We start from the raw sequence: 18,594 nt of genomic DNA, 5'->3' as shown, positions 1-18,594 counted from the left end.
CAATTCATCATACGGCTAAAAGTAGCTGAAGATGCAGTTCTGATATTTGAGGAAGATGCAGTTCATCATACGGCTAAAAGTAGCTGAAGCATTAGTGAGTCCAAAGGGCATCACTAAAGAACTCATAATGACCCGTCTGTGTCCTAAAAGCAATCTTGTATATATCTTCCTCTACCATCCTCACTTGGTGGTATCTGGATTTCAAGTCTATTTCTAAATACCTTTGCTCCTCCACAATCTATCAAGAAGATCATCCACTCGAGGAATAGGATATCTGTTTTTGACTATGATTTTATTAAGGGCTCTATAGTCGATGCATAGACGGTAAATTCCATTCTTCTTTTTGACTAGAAGAACTGGAGCTCCGTAGGGTGAACTACTAGGCCTGATCAATTTCCTCTCTAAAAGGTCTTCTATCTATCTCTAGATTTCTTTTTGCTCAATCTGGTTCACTCTATAAGGTGCCTTGCAGGGAGGTATACTACCAGGGATAAAGTCAATCTTATGATCCTCAGGTATGGAGCTAAAGCCAGGGGGTAGGTCATCAAGAAAACAATCGAAAAACTGAGAAAGGAAGGAATCATGTGAGGTGTCCTTGGAAGGTGGTTCATGAGCAGTAATCTCATTCACAAAGATGAGAAATGTCTTCTCCCTCTTCCTCAGTGCTCTCTTAGCCTGGGTGTGGCTAAAGAAAGGTGCAAACCTATCTTCCATCATTCCCCTAAGACACAGATGCTGATCATTGAACATGAAATACAAGGAATGCGTGTCATAATAAATATATGGATTGTACTGGTGTCGCCATGGCATGCCAAGTATTACATTTACGCCTTGCAGTGGTGCAACCAAAAAAGTTCATTTTTCCTCATAAGGTGAAAGTGATATTGTTAAATCCCTTACTTCTTTGGTGCAGTTATACTTCTGGTTTTGAAAAGAAGACTTAACCTTATAACGAGATGGGGTGATTTCAAGATTAAGTGCCCTTGCCATCTTTTCAGAAATGAAATCAAGTGTACTCCTGTCATGCAAGACTGTGACAGATTCATTCTTAAATTTTCCTTTCATTTTCAACAACATATGTGGTTTGGACTTAGGCCGTGTAGATTTAGACTTAGCCCGTGAAGATTTAGGCTTACCTCCTGGGGGGTCTGAGATATCTTCGTCTTCGGAGTTACCCTCTTGCTTGGGCAGATAGTCGTCGTCCTCCTCCTCCTCGATCATGTTGACACTAGCTTTCGGTGTATTCTTCTTCTTCTCCAGGCACTCAAATGCCACATGGCCTTCCTTATTGCATTTGAAACACCGAATTCGACGCTTGGGTTCCTCTTTGTTTGTCTTTGGAAGATTGTCAGTCTTCTTGTTTTTCGACTCGTTGCTTTCTTTGTTCTTGAATCGACTAAAGTTGCGACGCCATCCATGAGTCTTGTCAAAAGGTTTAGATGAAGAAACATGCTTTTGAGATTTAAAGGGACGAGATTCTTGGGTAACATGATTTAAGACACAGATGCTGATCATTGAACATGCTGATTATTCTTCTCATAGTTAATGGCTAAAGAGACTGTTGAACTGAGAGAATGCGGATGGAACATGTTCACTTTGGCCCTAATGTGAGGTTTTAGACCCACTATAAACTTCCTCTTTTGGTCCTTCTCATGCACTTTCTCAATGGCTTTGAGTTGTAGGAGAACCTGCCAAAACTTGTCTACATACATTTGAAAGGCCTTGTATTGTGGTGGCAAAAAGTTTTTCTTAATTGCCTTTTGGAACTCTTTCCAAGTACGAGGCTTACGATGGCCTGTCTTGGTAGCATTCCACCACAACGTAGCTCCTTCAATAAGATGATTATCAGCACATTTGCATTTAGATTTTTTTTAGAGAAGTAGTCATCTAACTGACTGAGCCAAGAGGGAACTAGCTTGGCATCCTTCTTCCCGTTATAGTTTTGGAAGGAAAAGGCCTTCTGACTAATCTTCTTTTCCTTTCTAGAATAGTGGCCTCTAAGGGTAGCCTCCACCGTACGCCGGATCTCATCACCCAAATCAAACTCCGCCCCTCTACTCCTCTTTCTCAACTTCCTCTCCAACTTCTCCCTCCCTCTCCTCTAAAATCTAAACTTGAAGAGTTAGCAATTGCTCCTCCACAGTTGGGGGTTGCGGATTCATTATAATAACAGAGGTAATGAAGTCAAGAGAGATGCCAAGATGTAAACTACACATTGAGCTAGTCATGTGAATGGGTATGACAGAAGATAGAGATGTATCTCTATCTTGCAAAATGATTGTGTGAACCATAATACTAGTATTGGGAGAAAAAATGGAAAAGCTTTATTACTAGTTTGGTATCATTGCAAAGACATAAAAGAATTCTTCCCATAGGTTTGGAAAAACAAAATTACTCTCAAGAAAAAGGTTATTACATAAATTCCTTATCCACGTTCCATCGATAGTATCCTAATATCATGGAAAAATTATTAGCATGGAAAACATGTATCATACATCATGGTTAGACCATGCCAAAAAGATATTGGTATAGCGGAGAATTTTATATTAAAAATATTGGTATAGCGAGGTTTTTTGTTAAAAAAAGATATTAGTATTGTGAGGACTAAAAATGAAAAAAGTATATTTAAAAATGATTCTCTCTAGAAAAAACTCATTTGATAATTTTATTTACTATACTCAATCTAAATGACCAAGAAATCATGGGAAAATTAATAGCATGGGAAGAAAACTCATACACCATCCTTTTTATTCCTCTCTATAGAACGATGAAAAATGAATTCCAAATTTGGCATTCGCATGGAGATGCCCATTTTTCTTGGAGTAATTCCAAGTTTTTTTCAAAATATAATGATCATGATTTAAAAAGACGCATGCAAAAGACATCTTTTTTGGGTCTATAAATTCTAATAATTTCTTTGTTGTGTATAAATTCTAATAATTTCTTTGTTGTGTCCTGGGACACTTTCATGTCGTGTTACTAAATTGTTGTTAGGATGTCAACTTCTCATTTTAAAAAATATCTTCAAAATTGAGATTTATAGGTCTCGGAACATTCAAATGCTCACAAGGAATGGTAGAAAAACCTTCAAAATGTGGAAAATTTATTTAATAGTGTTTTCCTTTATTTGAGAGGACTTTGTATAAGTAAAAGATTTTTTTTTTTTGCAAGCATGTGTTTGTGTGGTGCCACAGTATATATACTTTCCTTTAAGGAAGGTTGTTACGTAAAAGATTTTTTTTTATAGAAGAAAAACCTTCAAAATGTTTTAATAGTGCTTTCCTTTATCTGAGAGGAAGTTGTATACATTAAAAAAAAAAATTTTGCAAGCATGGGTGTGTGTGTTGTCATTATAGATACTTTCCTTTAAGGAAGATTGTAACATAAAAGAATCTTTTTTATAGAAGAAAAACCTTCAAAATGTGGAAATTTTATTTGATAGTGCTTTCCTTTATTTGAGAGGAAGTTATATATATAATTAAAATATATTTTTTTTTGCAAGCATGGGTGTGTGTGTGTGTGGTGCCATTATATATACTTTGCTTTAAGGAAGGTTCTGACGTAAAAGATTCTTTTTTATGAGAGTACATTTGCATGCGTGCACGTGCGCATGAGAGAGAGAGAGAGAGAGAGAGAGAGAGAGAGAGAGAGAGAGGTCCCACAAGCTGAAAGATCTTTCCAAAGGGCATTTTACAAATTCACACTTCTTACAAGGCCGGTTTCTAGTGTGTATGCATGAGATAAAGAGAGAGAGAAGACTATGGAACCCTTCTTAGGGCTTTTTACCCTTCATATAAGGGCACAAAAGGCTTTACCCTTAAAAAGAAAATTTACTAACTTGGGTGCACTTCCAAATTTACTAACTTGGGTGCACTTCCAAATTATAAGGAAAAAATGCTAGTCCAAAAATTTTTTTAGCCTTCAAATTAAATATATAGTGGGAGGAGATATAAAGGGGGAGGATACGATGCTAAAACCTAAATGCATTAAGGTGTAGAGAGATTTTCTAGATGTCAACTATATATTGAGCCCGCTAAAATGTAAGATAGGATTAGACACATAATCTAGTGATGTAGAGAGATGCCAAGATGGCAACTACGCATTGAGCTAGTCATGTGAATGGGTATGACAGAAGAAAAAGATGTATCTCTATCTTGCAAAATGATTGTGTGAACCATAGTACTAGTATTGGGAGAAAAAATGGAAAAGCTTTATTACTAGTTTGGTATCATTACAAAGACATAAAAGAATTCTTCCCATCGATTTGGAAAAAAAAAAATTTACTCTCAAGAAAAAGGTTATTACATAATTTCCTTATCCACGTTCTATCGATAGTATCCTAATATCATGGAAAAATTATTAGCATGGGAAACATGTATCATACATCATGGGTTAGACCATGCTAAAAAGATATTGGTATAGTGGAGAATTTTTATATTAAAAAGATTGGTATAGCGAGGTTTTTTGTTAAAAAAAGATATTAGTATAGTGAGGACTAAAAATGAAAAAAAATATATTTAAAAATGATTCTTTCTAGAAAAAACTCATTTGATAATTTTATTTACTATACTCAATCTAAATGACCAAGAAATCATGGGAAAATTAATAGCATGGGAAGAAAACTCATACACCATCCTTTTTATTCCTCTCTATAGAACCACCTAACACGATGAAAAATTAATTCCAAATTTGGCATTCACATGGAGATGCCCATTTTTCTTGGAGTAATTCCAAGTTTTTCTCAAAATATAATGATCATGATTTAAAAAGATGCATGCAAAAGACATCTTTTTTGGGTCTATAAATTCTAATAATTTCTTTGTTGTGTCCTGGGACACTTTCATGTCGTGTTACTGAATTGTTGTTAGGATGTCAACTTCTCATTTTAAAAAATATCTTCAGAATTGAGATTTATGGGTCTCGGAACGTTCAAATGCTCACAAGGTATGGTTGAAAAACCTTCAAAATGTGGAAAATTTATTTAATAGTGCTTTCCTTTATTTGAGAGGACTTTGTATAAGTAAAAGATTTTTTTTTTTGCAAGCATGTGTTTGTGTGGTGCCACAGTATATACTTTCCTTTATGGAAGGTTGTTATGTAAAAGATTTTTTTTTATAGTAGAAAAACCTTCAAAATGTTTTAATAGTGCTTTCCTTTATTTGAGAGGAAGTTGTATACATAAACTATATATATTTTTTGCAAGCATGGGTGTGTGTTTTGTCATTATAGATACTTTCCTTTAAGGAAGATTGTAACATAAAAGAATCTTTTTTATAGAAGAAAAACCTTCAAGATGTGGAAATTTTATTTGATAGTGCTTTCCTTTATTTGAGAGGAAGTTGTATATATAATTAAAATATTTTTTTTTGCAAGCATGGGTGTGTGTGTGTGTGCCATTATATATACTTTGCTTTAAGGAAGGTTGTGACGTAAAAGATTCTTTTTTGTGACAATACATTTGCATGCGTGCACGTGCACGTGCACGTGAGAGAGAGAGAGAGAGAGGTCCCACAAGTTGAAAGATCTTTCCAAAGGGCATTTTACAAATTCACACTTCTTACAAGGCCAGTTTCAAGTGTGTAAGACTATGGAACCCTTCTTAGGGATTTTTACCCTTCATATAAGGGCACAAAAGGCTTTACCCTTAAAAAGGTAATTTATGCACTTCCAAATTATAAGGAAAAAATGCTAGTCCAAAAAAATTTTAGCCTTCAAATTAAATATATATTGGGGCTACAAAACCAAGGGCAGGGAAGGGGGGCTCCAAAAAGCCGAAAGCCAAAGGATCTTTGACAAAGTCACAAGGTCGGTAATAAATAAAAAAATAATATAATAAAATAAATAAATAAATATAATTATATATATATATATATATATATATATATATATATATCTATATCACGGCAAAGCACTTCCAACAGTCACAAAATGGCTCAAAAGAAGGTTCTCGGCTACGCTGCTAGCGATGTGTCCGGCCATCTCTCGCCTTTCGAGTTTACGCGCAGGTCAATCGGCCAGCACCATCATTTAAAAAAATAATGTGCAAATCCTTGCTTTCTTAAGTTGGTCTTGCCATTAACTGTGAATTTCTAACATACTACCTCATCTCCATCGTCACTTAATTCATCCTCATAATCCTGTTTTTGCAGAGCTACTGGCGATGAGGATGTTACCTTCAAAATCACCCACTGTGGGATATGCCACTCCGACCTGCATCAAATTCGGAATGAGTGGAAGGGCTCCTCTTATCCTATGGTTCCGGGGTACGTTATGATAATCACATAATTTAGTTACTTCGCTAATGTGATCCAAATTATGGAATTCCTAGTTCATGATCAGAACTGCAATAACTTCAAGATGAGCTCACTGAACTAATGAACGATTTTAACAATTAACCTTAGGCATATTGTCATATAATTCCTTTGCTTTTAGTGCATCGGCACACTTACTGTAGTTATGAAAGATATTCCAATGGCTGCATCTTTTTCATGGTATATGCATTTACTATACACTCCGGTTGACTTCAGTATGCACTTTATTGCTACAATTACCTAGAGAATCACAATCACTTTTGTGTTACAATAACCTAGTACTTTAATATCATTAATAATCACAATCACTTTATTATTTACAATTACCTGCTACTACTTTAGTATGATTAATAATCACAATTACTGCAATTAACCGTAATATAGGCACTTTCGTATGAGTGATTTGTCACAATTGGCCTCACTTTTGTTGAAATACACTTGCTATTGCTTGCTGCAGTTGGCCTCAATATACTATATACACTTCCTATATTACTTACTGCAGCAGTTGGTTGGCAGGCATGAGATTGTTGGGATTGTGAGTGAAGTTGGGTCACAAGTGAAGGGGATCAAAGTGGGGGATCATGTGGGGGTGGGCTGCTTGGTGGGCTCTTGTGCAAACTGTGATGCGTGTGGTAAGAACCAGGAGCAGTATTGTGAGAAGGCCATCTTCACATACAACAGTGTCTACTATGATGGAACCCCTACACATGGTGGCTATTCTACCCTCATGGTGGTGGACCAAAAGTGAGTCTATTTCCCATCTATGGTTATTCTCTTATTATTGTGTTGGTTTGTTTGATGATGAGAGATCAAATCACTGAGATGTTTCTCCACCACCATGTATAATTGAGATATGTAAGAAGCAGCTTTAATGGTTATTTGTTGATTGATATACTAGGTTTCTTTTTCGGATACCGACGAATTTACCCTTGGATGGTGCTGCACCCCTCTTATGTGCTGGCATCACAGTGTACAGTCCAATGAAGTATTTTGGCATGAGTGAGAGGGGGAAGAGGCTTGGGGTGGTTGGCCTAGGGGGGTTAGGCCACATGGCAGTGAAGTTTGGACAAGGAGAAAGAGGCCAAGCAATTGTTGGGTGCTGATCACTTCCTTGTGAGCAAGGATGCAACCCAACTGAAGGTAAATTAGATGGATTAATTTTCTCTTACGATGGGAAGGAGTGCTTGTTGCCAAATAAATGGATGTGTTTTTTTTGTTTTGAAATGTTTGAATTTGAAGAAAGTGTAGCAATTTGGTGTGTAGGAAGCAAGCAAGAGCTTGGACTACATCATTGACACGGTATCTGCGGTGCATCCATTGGAGCCTCTCTTGGGGCTTCTCAAGGTGAATGGCAAGATGGTGTTGGTGGGGGTGCCAGAAGAGCCTTTGCAACTTTCCCCTGGAGCAGTTATCTTTGGTAAATAAAGACCCCCCCATTAGATGTGATTTGATTTTTAGTAAGATTTTAGATTTGAAATCTTTTGTTAAATATAATTTGCCACCATCAAACTTAAACCACATTTCTAGGTTGATAAAAGAGCCCCTTTAACTTAATCATTGAAAACACGGTTGCTTTTCTTCTTGGTTTTTTTTGTTTTTTTTTGTTTTTTTTGTTTAAAAATGGTTAAATTGCATCATTGGTGGCAGGACGACGCTTTGTTGGGGGTAGTCTGATCGGGGGCACAGAGGAGACACAGGAGATGCTGGACTTTTGTGGGAAGCATGGCATCACCAGCACAATAGAGACCATCCCTATCCGGAGTGTGAACGAGGCCATGGAAAGGCTGCAAAAGGGAGATGTCAAGTATCGATTCGTCATCGACATTGCTCACTCCCTTACATGAAATCCCTTCAGTTTCATATTTGCCTATCTCCATATTCGTATTTTAGTAAAATAAGTGTATCGTGTAAATATAGTATATGTCCATTTTTACTTGGTTCATGCATTAAGAAGCCTTTTTTATCTATCTTTTCTTCTATATATATATATATATATATATATATATATATATATATATATATAGAGAGAGAGAGAGAGAGAGAGAGAGAGAGAGAGAGAGATCCAACAACTATACCTAGAGGCTAGCACCCATCAATACAGACAATACATGCACCCCCTCTTTATAACCATTGATTGTGCACTCACCCATGTGCACATGCATTAGTACTATGTTAAAAAATTCTTCTTAACTAATACTGTGACCCCCACCTGTGTTGCCACAAGTGATATTTACCCTTTTGTTGCAATTAAATCTTATTAATATAAATACATTTTCTCTCACTAACTATTGCATGCATGTGTGTGTGTGTGGGGGGGGGGAAGTGCATGTGTGTGTGCATACACACGTGTTGATCATAACTATTATGCTAGAGAATTATTCACGAGTAAAAAAGAGTTGTAAGAGATTCAAGAGAGTTCTTGTGTTGGATTGCATAAGCTTTTTTTTATATAACTATTTTTGCGCTTAAATTGACCCTTTTACCCCTTAAAATAACCTAGTCTCTAATACACTTACTTGATCTTTGACCTTGCTCTATGTGTTGCACACCTTCTTTGGAGTGAGAACTATGACCAATAAACACTCAAGAATATCAATTCTTGATAGCCAACATACATTCCTTAAATTATTTTGTTTCATTGAAGGAAACCAATGCTTTATTATAGCAATCAAAATAAAACTTTGCCTAAATCATATCACTTTCCTAGAATTTAGTGTTGTCTACATACTTTAAGAGTTAAAGAAAAACAAGAATGTAATTATTTGTGTCAAAAGTTTCACAAGGTTTGAATGGATTACTTACAATTCTTTTGACACACAAAATCCAAAAAACTAAAAGATTTTGAATCACTTATATACTCTTGATGCAAATCAAATCTGGTTAATCCAAAAATGAAGATGTTTAAATCACTTATAGTGCTCATACAAAATAAATCTAGTTAATCCTTTAGTAGTAGTTTACAATAAGTTACCTTTTTATAAAAACGGTATGCTTAAATACATTTAATCAATAAATTTTCAATTATTTTATAACAATATATACACATTTTCATTATCATATATCGGTACTTAGATCTAGATTGTCAAGAGCATTAATTTTATTTTCATTTCAAAAACGACAAGGTCCTTAACAATGTAATTTGAGTTGTAGAGAAATATACTCTATCTTTTCTTTTTTTAAGAGAACTAATTATATATATAAATTAATAGAATAGCCCTTTTTTTTAAGTCATACATTATGAATATAAACAATACTCTACACCAAGAATAGCCCTTAATTTTAATCATACATTATAAATACAACACCAAGAATGTAATTTGATTGTAGATAAATATTACTCTATCTTTTCTTTTCTTAAAGAGAAATAATTATACATATAAATTAATGGAGAAGCCCTTATTTTTAAATCATATATTATGAATATAAACAACACATCTTTTCAAACAGTAAGTATATAAACCCATGAAACAATTTTATCTCGAAAAGAAAGTTGTTTTGCAATTGTTTCACAAGCTTTCATTGGAATCTACCCCATATTTTCTAAGTTTTAGAGGGAGCTTTGTTGCAATTGTTTCACAAGATTTCATTTGAATCCACCCCATATTTTCTAAGTTTTAGGGAGTTCCACATAAGCACCATTTAATTCTCTTTTGAAAAAGCTAATCTTTGTGCCCTCTATGAAGAGAGAGGTGATTTTATCCATAACCACCACAAGAATTTCAACACATCCTCATGCCAACATGATTTTTGAATGTGTTTAGATAAGGAATGGGTTTACTTTCTACCACATGTGAGTTGAACTTTTCTAAGAAGGTTATTAGAAAGCAAAATCTCTACAAGCGTTTGCAAAAAGGTGGCACATAGGAAGGCCTCAATGGAGAAGGTCATGAGACAGCCCGTAAGGAAGTCCTTATGCATCATGTCTGATGAGTTCTCAACCATGTTGGGAGTAGGTGAAGTTCTCCTCATTGGGGACTTCAACGCTAGGACCAAGAGTGAGCAGTCTTTGTTATATAACTTCGAGAACTCTATCAGACTATAGGCACTTGACCAAGAGGACACATAATTGCAAAGAGTGATCAGTCTTAGTTATATAGCTGTGAGGAGCCTATCAGACTACATGCACTTGACCAAGAGGACACAGGATTGTAAAGAGTGAGCAGTTTTAGTTATATAGCTTTGAGGACCCTATCAGACTACATGCACTTGACTAATTGGACATAGGATTGCAAAGCAGGTTTCTCAAGACCTTGGAGCTATCACTAGATATGGTAGGCACCTCATGGAGTTGTGTTCTTGGCATAGTCTCATTATTTATAGTGGGATGGAACATTGGTCCCTACCTAGCCGACTCATAAACCTTCCATATTGTGTATGAGCTTGCTTCACTCATCTCCAAGTTCACCATCCAACGTGCCCTCTTGGAGCCAACCACACCTACCTCTCCTTATCCATTGCTTGTACACCACCCAACTCCCATCATCACCCTTAAAACCACCTCCCACTATACAAAAATACACTTCACACACAAATGTGACCACATATATGCCAACAACATTGATCATGGTTTGGTAGATATGGAGCCATCAATTCCCCTTGCCACCTTCACCTCCCAACTCATTGACAGCATACATTTTACAGCCATAGCTAACTTTGATGCCAACAACATTGATCGTGGTTTGGTAAATATGGACCCATCAATTTCACCACATATATGCCCAACAACATTGATCATGGTTTGGTAGATATCGACCCATGAATTCCTCTCTCCACCTTCACCTCCCAACTCACCATACATTTTGCAGCCATAGCTAACTTTCCATACACCCCCCACTCCTTTCTAGCCTGCAGCACTGCTTTGTAGATCCTATTTGGGCACTCAGTCTTAATTTTAGGTGCGCCGCATGCATAGCAAGAAGGTGGGGGTCTTTTTGCATAGGAGTTATGTCTTTCCCACCATGCATTGAAGCTGATATGTTCATCAAAGATGTGTACTCCATCCGACGCAACCATGGTGAAACCAAGAGGTGTAACAAAATACTCAGGTGTGTCTGGACTTTCCAACAGGTGACTCATAATTGTAATCAGTCACAAAACTTTGAGAGGCATTTCCCTCTTTTGCTCCCACTTGATCCATAGGAGTGACTCTGGGTGGAGCAGGTTGAGGAGGTAGAACTAGTGGAGGCATTTCAACAAGTCTTGATCCTCCATGGTGTAACCGGAGGTGTAACAAAATATTCGGGTGTGTTTGGAATTTCCACCTCATGTGACTCATAATTGTAATCAATCACAAAACTTTTAGAGGCATTTTCCCTCTTCTGCTCCCACTTGATGCATAGGAGTGACTCTGGGTGGAGGAGGTAGAACTGGTAGAGCCATTTCAAAAAGTCTTGATCCTCCACCCAAAGCTCCTGGATTTTAAGTTCCAGTTGGTGGTGCTGGCAAGGTAATTTGCCTTTGAGGACAAGGCAAGGAAAAAGCCCCTGTTGCATTAGTTTTTAGCAATGGGTTAAATCTATTGCAATCAACTAGTGTCATGATTGCCCATGCGAGCACACTAGGCACACAATAGATTATGCCTTGGTTTTAGGTGCAGACACTCTATTGTTATATGATTTGATTTACAGTAATTACACCAACCCATATCTCTTTTTGGGTAGAGGTAGGGATTTCCCATGCGAGCGCACTAGGCACACAATAGATTGTGCCTTGGTTTTAGGTGCAGACACTCTTTTGTTATATGATTTGATTTACAGTAATTACACCAACCCATATCTCTTTTTGGGTAGAGGTAGGGATTTCCCACCTCTTTAGGGTGATCTTAAACTCATATTTCAACTGTCTCCTCATTGTGTTAATGAGATCCAGAACCTTTTTCTTCCCCTCACTTTTGTCCTTCAAGTCTTTCACTTCCTGATCCTGTCTAGAATGATGCTTCAAAGCCATGCATTTCTTTGGGTAGTCCCATGAAACTATAGTCTATGGTATCTAGAGCACATTCATTGAAGGTCCTATGCCTTCTCGCATAAAGTGCATCATGCATTTTTGCACTTTGTAAGCCTTCCAAGAAAAGAGAGATCATTCGAGAGCTTTATGGCACAGGACCTTGATCCCCTTCTCCATAGGCTCCCATGAAAGGGTAAGGTAGTCTACAATCATAAGGAGGGAGAGGTGCAACTGAAAAAGTTATGTCACGTGGGTTACTGTAGAAAATAAATTCAGGGAACCCACTAGAGGCTCTTATCTCCCAAGTTCCCCTAGAGATCCTCCCCTTTCCTCTCATGTAAATCAAATGAGGGTGAGCCAAATCTTGATGAATGAGGTTTAGGGTGAGGGATTAGAGACGGTTCCTTATCCCCCTGCCTCACCTCTTTCAAAAGTAATTCCACTTCTAGCTCATCACATGGAATGTATCTATTGTCCCAATGAGGTTTAGGGTGAGGGATTAGAGACGGTTCCTTATCCCCCTGCCTCACCTCTTTCAAAAGTAATTCCACTTCTAGCTCATCACATGGAATGTATCTATTGTCCCAAACATCTTTGTCAAAATAGAACACTAAGTTGGGTTTATCCACTTTGAACACATTCCGATTTTCTAGGTCCATATATATACACGTGCCTATGGAAGATATGTATATTCTCTCCAATTTAGAGACTCCTAATGACTGCCTTGCCCAATCTCCAAGGGGTGGTTTATCTAGAGTTTGTCCAATCTCCAAGGGGTGGTTTATCTAGAGTTTGTCTGGCAATTTCTCCATTGGAAGAAGGATGAATAAAGGGGTTAAGATTACCACTTGACATTGTGCCTTCTTTATTGGGAGCTGTAGCTTCGAGTTCTGGTAAAATACCTTAGAACCAAGAGTCTTCACTCAAAAAGGATAAGTGATTTGAGTCTCTACTTGACTCAACTTGAGGCTAAGCTTTCAGTCCAACCTTGTTGGGTTTAGGAGGATCAGTACTACTACTAATTGTCAGAGCGTGAGAAGCTGTGTTCGATCCACTGAATCGAGAGCTAACTATGACTCTACCACTTTGCAAATGCATAGAGATATAGCCCTAATGAGTCTAAACTCTAAGGGGCCTTTTCTTTTAAAGTTCCTTAATACCCTAGTGATTTTGGATGGTAAAAATAGATGGTAAAAACAGAGAATTAGTCTTAGTGATTTTGGATGGTAAGGGGCCTTTTCTTTTAAAGTTCCTTAATACCCTAGTGATTTTGGATGGTAAGGGGCCTTTTCTTTTAAAGTTCCTTAATACCCTAGTGATTTTGGGATGGTAAAAATAGAGAATTAGTCTTCTTCTAGGTGTTTCCAGTTTTTTCTTCAAAGAAAACAAGGTCTCTGCTTCACCAAGATTTAATTACTCCTCTATCTACCTTGTCAAAAGAGAAAGGCAATCGGTTAATCAGGTTCAAAAATGGGCTGAAATCTTGGAAAGGTGTTACCCTTAGTTTTGTAAAGTACTCACCGATGTACCAGTCCTGGGAATACCCAAAGGTGGTATTAACAAATTCAATGTGCTTTCAAATTCCTAGAATACAACACAATTGGATGTACACAAGATTCTTTTCCCAACCTTGATCCCAATGGTAGCAATCGACTAATAAGGTGGTTCCTCTTAGCTCAATTGCATAAGATCCAAAAATTAACAATAGTATTTTGAATTGGATACTCTTGCACATAAATTCCTTATGCGTACAAATAGTGGATCTGTGATCACACCGTTCATTAGTTCAGGTCTATGAATCTAATCCAAACTCTGAAAGTACAAAATAGTTCAATTTGGGTCAAAAGTAAGAAAAATAGCAGTCTGGGGAGATTTCATCTAAGGAAATATCCATGTGCTTTGTATAACTTGCGGAAGTACAAAACTAAGATCCCTAGATTTTCTTGGCTTGAAAAACTCATTTTGGTTGTGAAAGATCGATGAATTTTCTAGCACTGGCTAAAAAGATGTCCCACTAGGGGAGCTACCTTCACATAGTGCTAGAAATATCAATTTCTAATACCGTCTGAAGCTATGAGTCTTTAGTACTCAATGAGATTATCTTATAGGTCCAACCATGGGTTGATCTGGTCATAGATACACCAATTTGAGCCATGGGTTGATCTGGTCATAGATACATCAACCATGGGTTGATCTGGTCATAGATACACCAATTTGAGCCAAGTGAGAGCAAAACAATTAAAAATAGCCAATCAGCCCCACAATTGTCAGAATGGGCTCAAATTGGTGTCTAGATACACCAATTTGAGCCAAGTGAGAGCAAAACAATCTAAAAATATCCAATCAGCCCCACAATTGTCAGAATGGGCTCAAATTGGTGTCTGGATACTCCAAGGTGTAGGGAGCACAGTCCTATGCTTCATTTTAGAAATAGATTCGAAATGAGTGTTTTACAGCTACTTTAACTAAACTCACCTCACTTGATAGCTTTTTTAACAGGTGTGCTAAGGTCTTAGAATCTCATCTTAGAGATGTGAGTTGGTAGGCTTGGACTTTGAAGTATATACTAACTCTGCAAAGACTGGTCTGAAAAAGAAAGTTTGGTGAGAAGATTTGTCTCCTCCAAATACACACTTCTTCCATAATTTCTTGAAGTTCCAGACACAAGTTTTGTGCTTTTTAGGCTAAAAGAAGCCATAAAATCCTTCTAACTCGTCTGATTCTTGCCCAAATAAGATCAAACTTGATAGGCACGATCTTTAGATAGCTAGGCACACTACGGATTCAACAACCCACCTTTTTTGTGTATTACAACTAAATTTAGCGTGACCCAAGGTTGCCAGCATTGGACCAAATTTGGTGTGTAGGTGCTCCTATGTTCAATTAGCACACGTGTATGCTCAGATTCTAGAATAGGTTCATGAGGGATGAAATAGAACCAGGCATGGAAAACCAAGAGTTTTCTTTGTCTGGTCCACACCCACTTTCCGGTTAGCAATTCTAGAAAGTGAGATTATAGCTGGGTCCTGTATAGTATGGAACTCCTTTGTGCAAAATCTTGTTTGGTTCCAATCAACCATCTATAAGTTATGGCCAGATCAAGAATGCTCTTTTCCCAATGGTTTTGGAGTTTCAGACTTAGAAAAATTTCCACTTCTAAGTTTAAAAGAAGCCATAAAAGGCTTTTAACATGTATGTAATTTGCCTTAATGGCTCCAAAATTGACATGTAAGATGTGTAGAGTACTAAGCACCCTGCTTCAAGCCCAGTTTTCTAAGAATACCAACTAATTTTAGCAGGAGAAGTAGTGACTCAATTGTGCCAAATTTGGACCCAATTTGGTGTGTAGGTAGTCCAAGCTTCCATTATCACCGATGTCCAATCAGATATGAGTTTTGGGCCCGAGGGATGAATTAGAGCCAGGTGTGGAAAACCAAGAGGTTTCCTGGTCGAGTTTGCATGGCTACCCAAGCATAAGATTTCTCGCTTTTGACTTGACAAGGCCAGGGTATGTGTCTAGGGCTTTGACTACTATGCAAAATCTTGTAAAATTTTGGTTCATCAACTTAAAGTTATGGTCAATTGCTCGTAATCTAGGATTTCCATTTGAAAATACTTCCATTTGGACTTAATTTCCAGCCATGAACAAAGTTTTCCGCGTTCAAGATGCAAAGGGTGTCAATTTGACACAAGACCATATATGTAGGTTGTCCGTATCATGGTTAGATTCCAACCCCATTTGACTACAAAAACCCAACAAGTGAGGTTGGAATCCAAATTTGTGAGTTTGGGACCAAACTTGGTGTGAGGCGAGTCCTTACTGTTGAAAATACTATGCCAAAGTCAGATTTCAAATTGATGGGTCCTACAGGGAGATAGAGTTAAGTGTGGAAATCTGATGGGTTTCCTAGTCTGGTTTGCATCGCTACCATGGTACTCCGTTCCAAGATTTAACTAGATTATAGGTTGGTCCTTATGACTATCTAACACTGCGCTAGGTTTCACTGTGGCAGCAACAACTGATAAATCTATCGGTGTCTATGTCCAATCGAGAAAACCTCTTAAAGAGGGAAAACTCTCTATTGGTCTCTATGTCCAATCATAGAAAACTTCTTAAAGCGGGAAAACTCTCTCACCCTTAAGCCCAAAGCTTAAATGAAACTTATTTTTATGATTTTAGAGGTGACCACCAAGCTTAACCACTTATCAACAAGAATCAAGTACTTACTTCTGGTCCTTGCAGTTTTTGCATAGAATTTGTGCGTCCTATATCTGCGTCTATTTAGAGGTCCGCAATTCAGCTCGCAACCTTCTTAATAGCCTATGTCCCCACACCTAAATTTTTGTAGAGGTTTGGTGTGATTACAACCTATGACCTCAAGGATTGGTAAGTCCTTCAATCAAAACTAACAATACAAGGAGAAGGGTTGAGAACTCTTTACCGCCTTTTACCTTGCCAACAAGAATTAGTCGGGCCGTTGTGGTTGTGTTGTGCTCGGAACCAAAATTAAAAATAGAGTATATGCCCTTATAGTTTTGCCTTAAGGCTCACTACAAGAAAGATTCTAGGTGGCGGCCTTTAACTCGTACTAGAAGAAAAAGCAAGGAGTAGGGCAAAATAGTACCTTGTGCTTACCTGCCATACGCCATCGCTTGTCGAGCATATCCGCTAAGTTAATATACAAATGCAATGCATGTGAATGCGTATGCATATGAAAAACTAGGTGGGTTGGTATCCCACACTAGTAAAAGTATGTGAGGTGGGAGTTAGAGATGTGTACTTGGCTTACCTGATGCTCACCACCAAGGCCTGAGATGATTAGATTCCTTCTATGCTACACACTTGCAAATCACTATTATATTCTCAAATAAAGAGAAGACTAGCCACCATCAAAGCATTTGAACGTATGAATCTAATGCACTAAGCCATGTCCAACATGCTCTAGCCATGCTAAGAATCAAAGGACATCCATTTCCAAGCCATAGGCAAGCAAATGTAGCTTATTTTCGGCACTTTTTAAAAAGAAAGCACACTCTTTGTAACTCTATGTTCATAGAGTACAAATAAGAACTCTTTACTTACTCCTAACTCAGCCTAAATACATCTAAATTTAAATTTGATTAACAAAAGAAAATGAAGAGTAGATTACAATGCGTAATCCCACTAATCCTAATTACTGTGGCAAAAATAAAATTTTTGGAGGACACTTCGCTAAATCTAAATGCATAGGGTTGTAGAGCTCGATCTCCCAATTTCAATGGTAGTCTTGGATTTTCAATTTGAGTTTGAGAACTCGAGATATGAGCAAAACAAGGTCCTCTCATTGATTAGCCAAATACAATTGTTTTTTATTAATTCTTAATTTTTGATTAATCAAACTCAAATCTAAACATGTAATGTGATAACACAATTGATATTTAGCTACCAGCAAAGCAATTAACTATTTTTTGGTTTTTCATTACATTAACGTGTGACTAATTAACTCTCTACTCTTTATAGGGCACTCTATAGAGAACACTTATAGTGAGCTAAAAAAACATAGTCGAATAAAAAAAATCCACAAATCTAGCTAAAATTAAACCATTACACTAAAAGTGATTGTTCTGCTAGGCATGGCACAGAATCCCGAGGGGATTATCGTGACCAAGGGTCTAAAACCCATAGATCCGTTTCGAGGCACGTGTGTACCCCATGGCATGGTCAAGGGAATTGAGGCTTAAATTTGAGGCATGGGCCTCAAGATTTGATGGAACATAACAACATGTGGATTAGTATGATGTGCTTATACCTCTAGGGTTTGCCATAGTGATGTGTGCTTGTGTTACTCCTCAACGAGCTTGTGTACACTTTTGTTGCTATATAGAGCTCAACTAGTGCTAAACGAATATTAATGACCCACCTGGGTGATAGCTTCTACACTTATGCCATTGGCATGGTTAGTGAGATTATGATTGATATGCCGCCATAAGTGGTGGATGATAGGTTGTGTGACAACAGCCACTTTGGAGTACTAGAGTTATGGCATAGTTATAGCACTAGCTCATGTAGTCGAGTTCACACTATGGACCGAAAATTGTAGGTTATATCAGGAGAGTGATTTCCCTTATAGTATATACTCTTATCTCTTTATGTTAATGGTTGTAGAGAAGAGAAGAAGATAGAAGAAAATTCAACCATCCCCGTCTCTCCCTTGTGAGAGTGTCGAATATGTCCTACAAACATACATTTTGATGTTTTTTTACATGAAAGCAAGGGCTGAATTACATCTTCCATAAATATAACATCTCTACTCACACAAGAATCCGCTTGGTAGCAGGATGATAGAAATGGTAACCT

The 18,594-nt window shown here is 37.4% G+C and overlaps 1 pseudogene across 1 annotated transcript; it reads left to right on the top strand.

Moving 5' to 3' along the window:
• Positions 1-5,928: 5,928 nt before the first annotated feature.
• Positions 5,929-8,180, top strand: LOC147633316 (putative mannitol dehydrogenase; annotated as a pseudogene). The gene is made up of 6 exons (XR_015267096.1): positions 5,929-6,005; positions 6,150-6,263; positions 6,828-7,055; positions 7,210-7,451; positions 7,575-7,728; positions 7,959-8,180. The product of XR_015267096.1 is annotated as a putative mannitol dehydrogenase (transcript).
• The last annotated feature ends 10,414 nt before the right edge of the window (positions 8,181-18,594 follow it).

This window comes from Cibotium barometz, chromosome 12 (assembly GCF_041138505.1).
Source record: "Cibotium barometz isolate CiBa-2024 chromosome 12, ASM4113850v1, whole genome shotgun sequence".
Lineage (NCBI taxonomy): Eukaryota > Viridiplantae > Streptophyta > Polypodiopsida > Cyatheales > Cibotiaceae > Cibotium > Cibotium barometz.
This window is presented reverse-complemented; position numbering and strand designations above follow the sequence as displayed.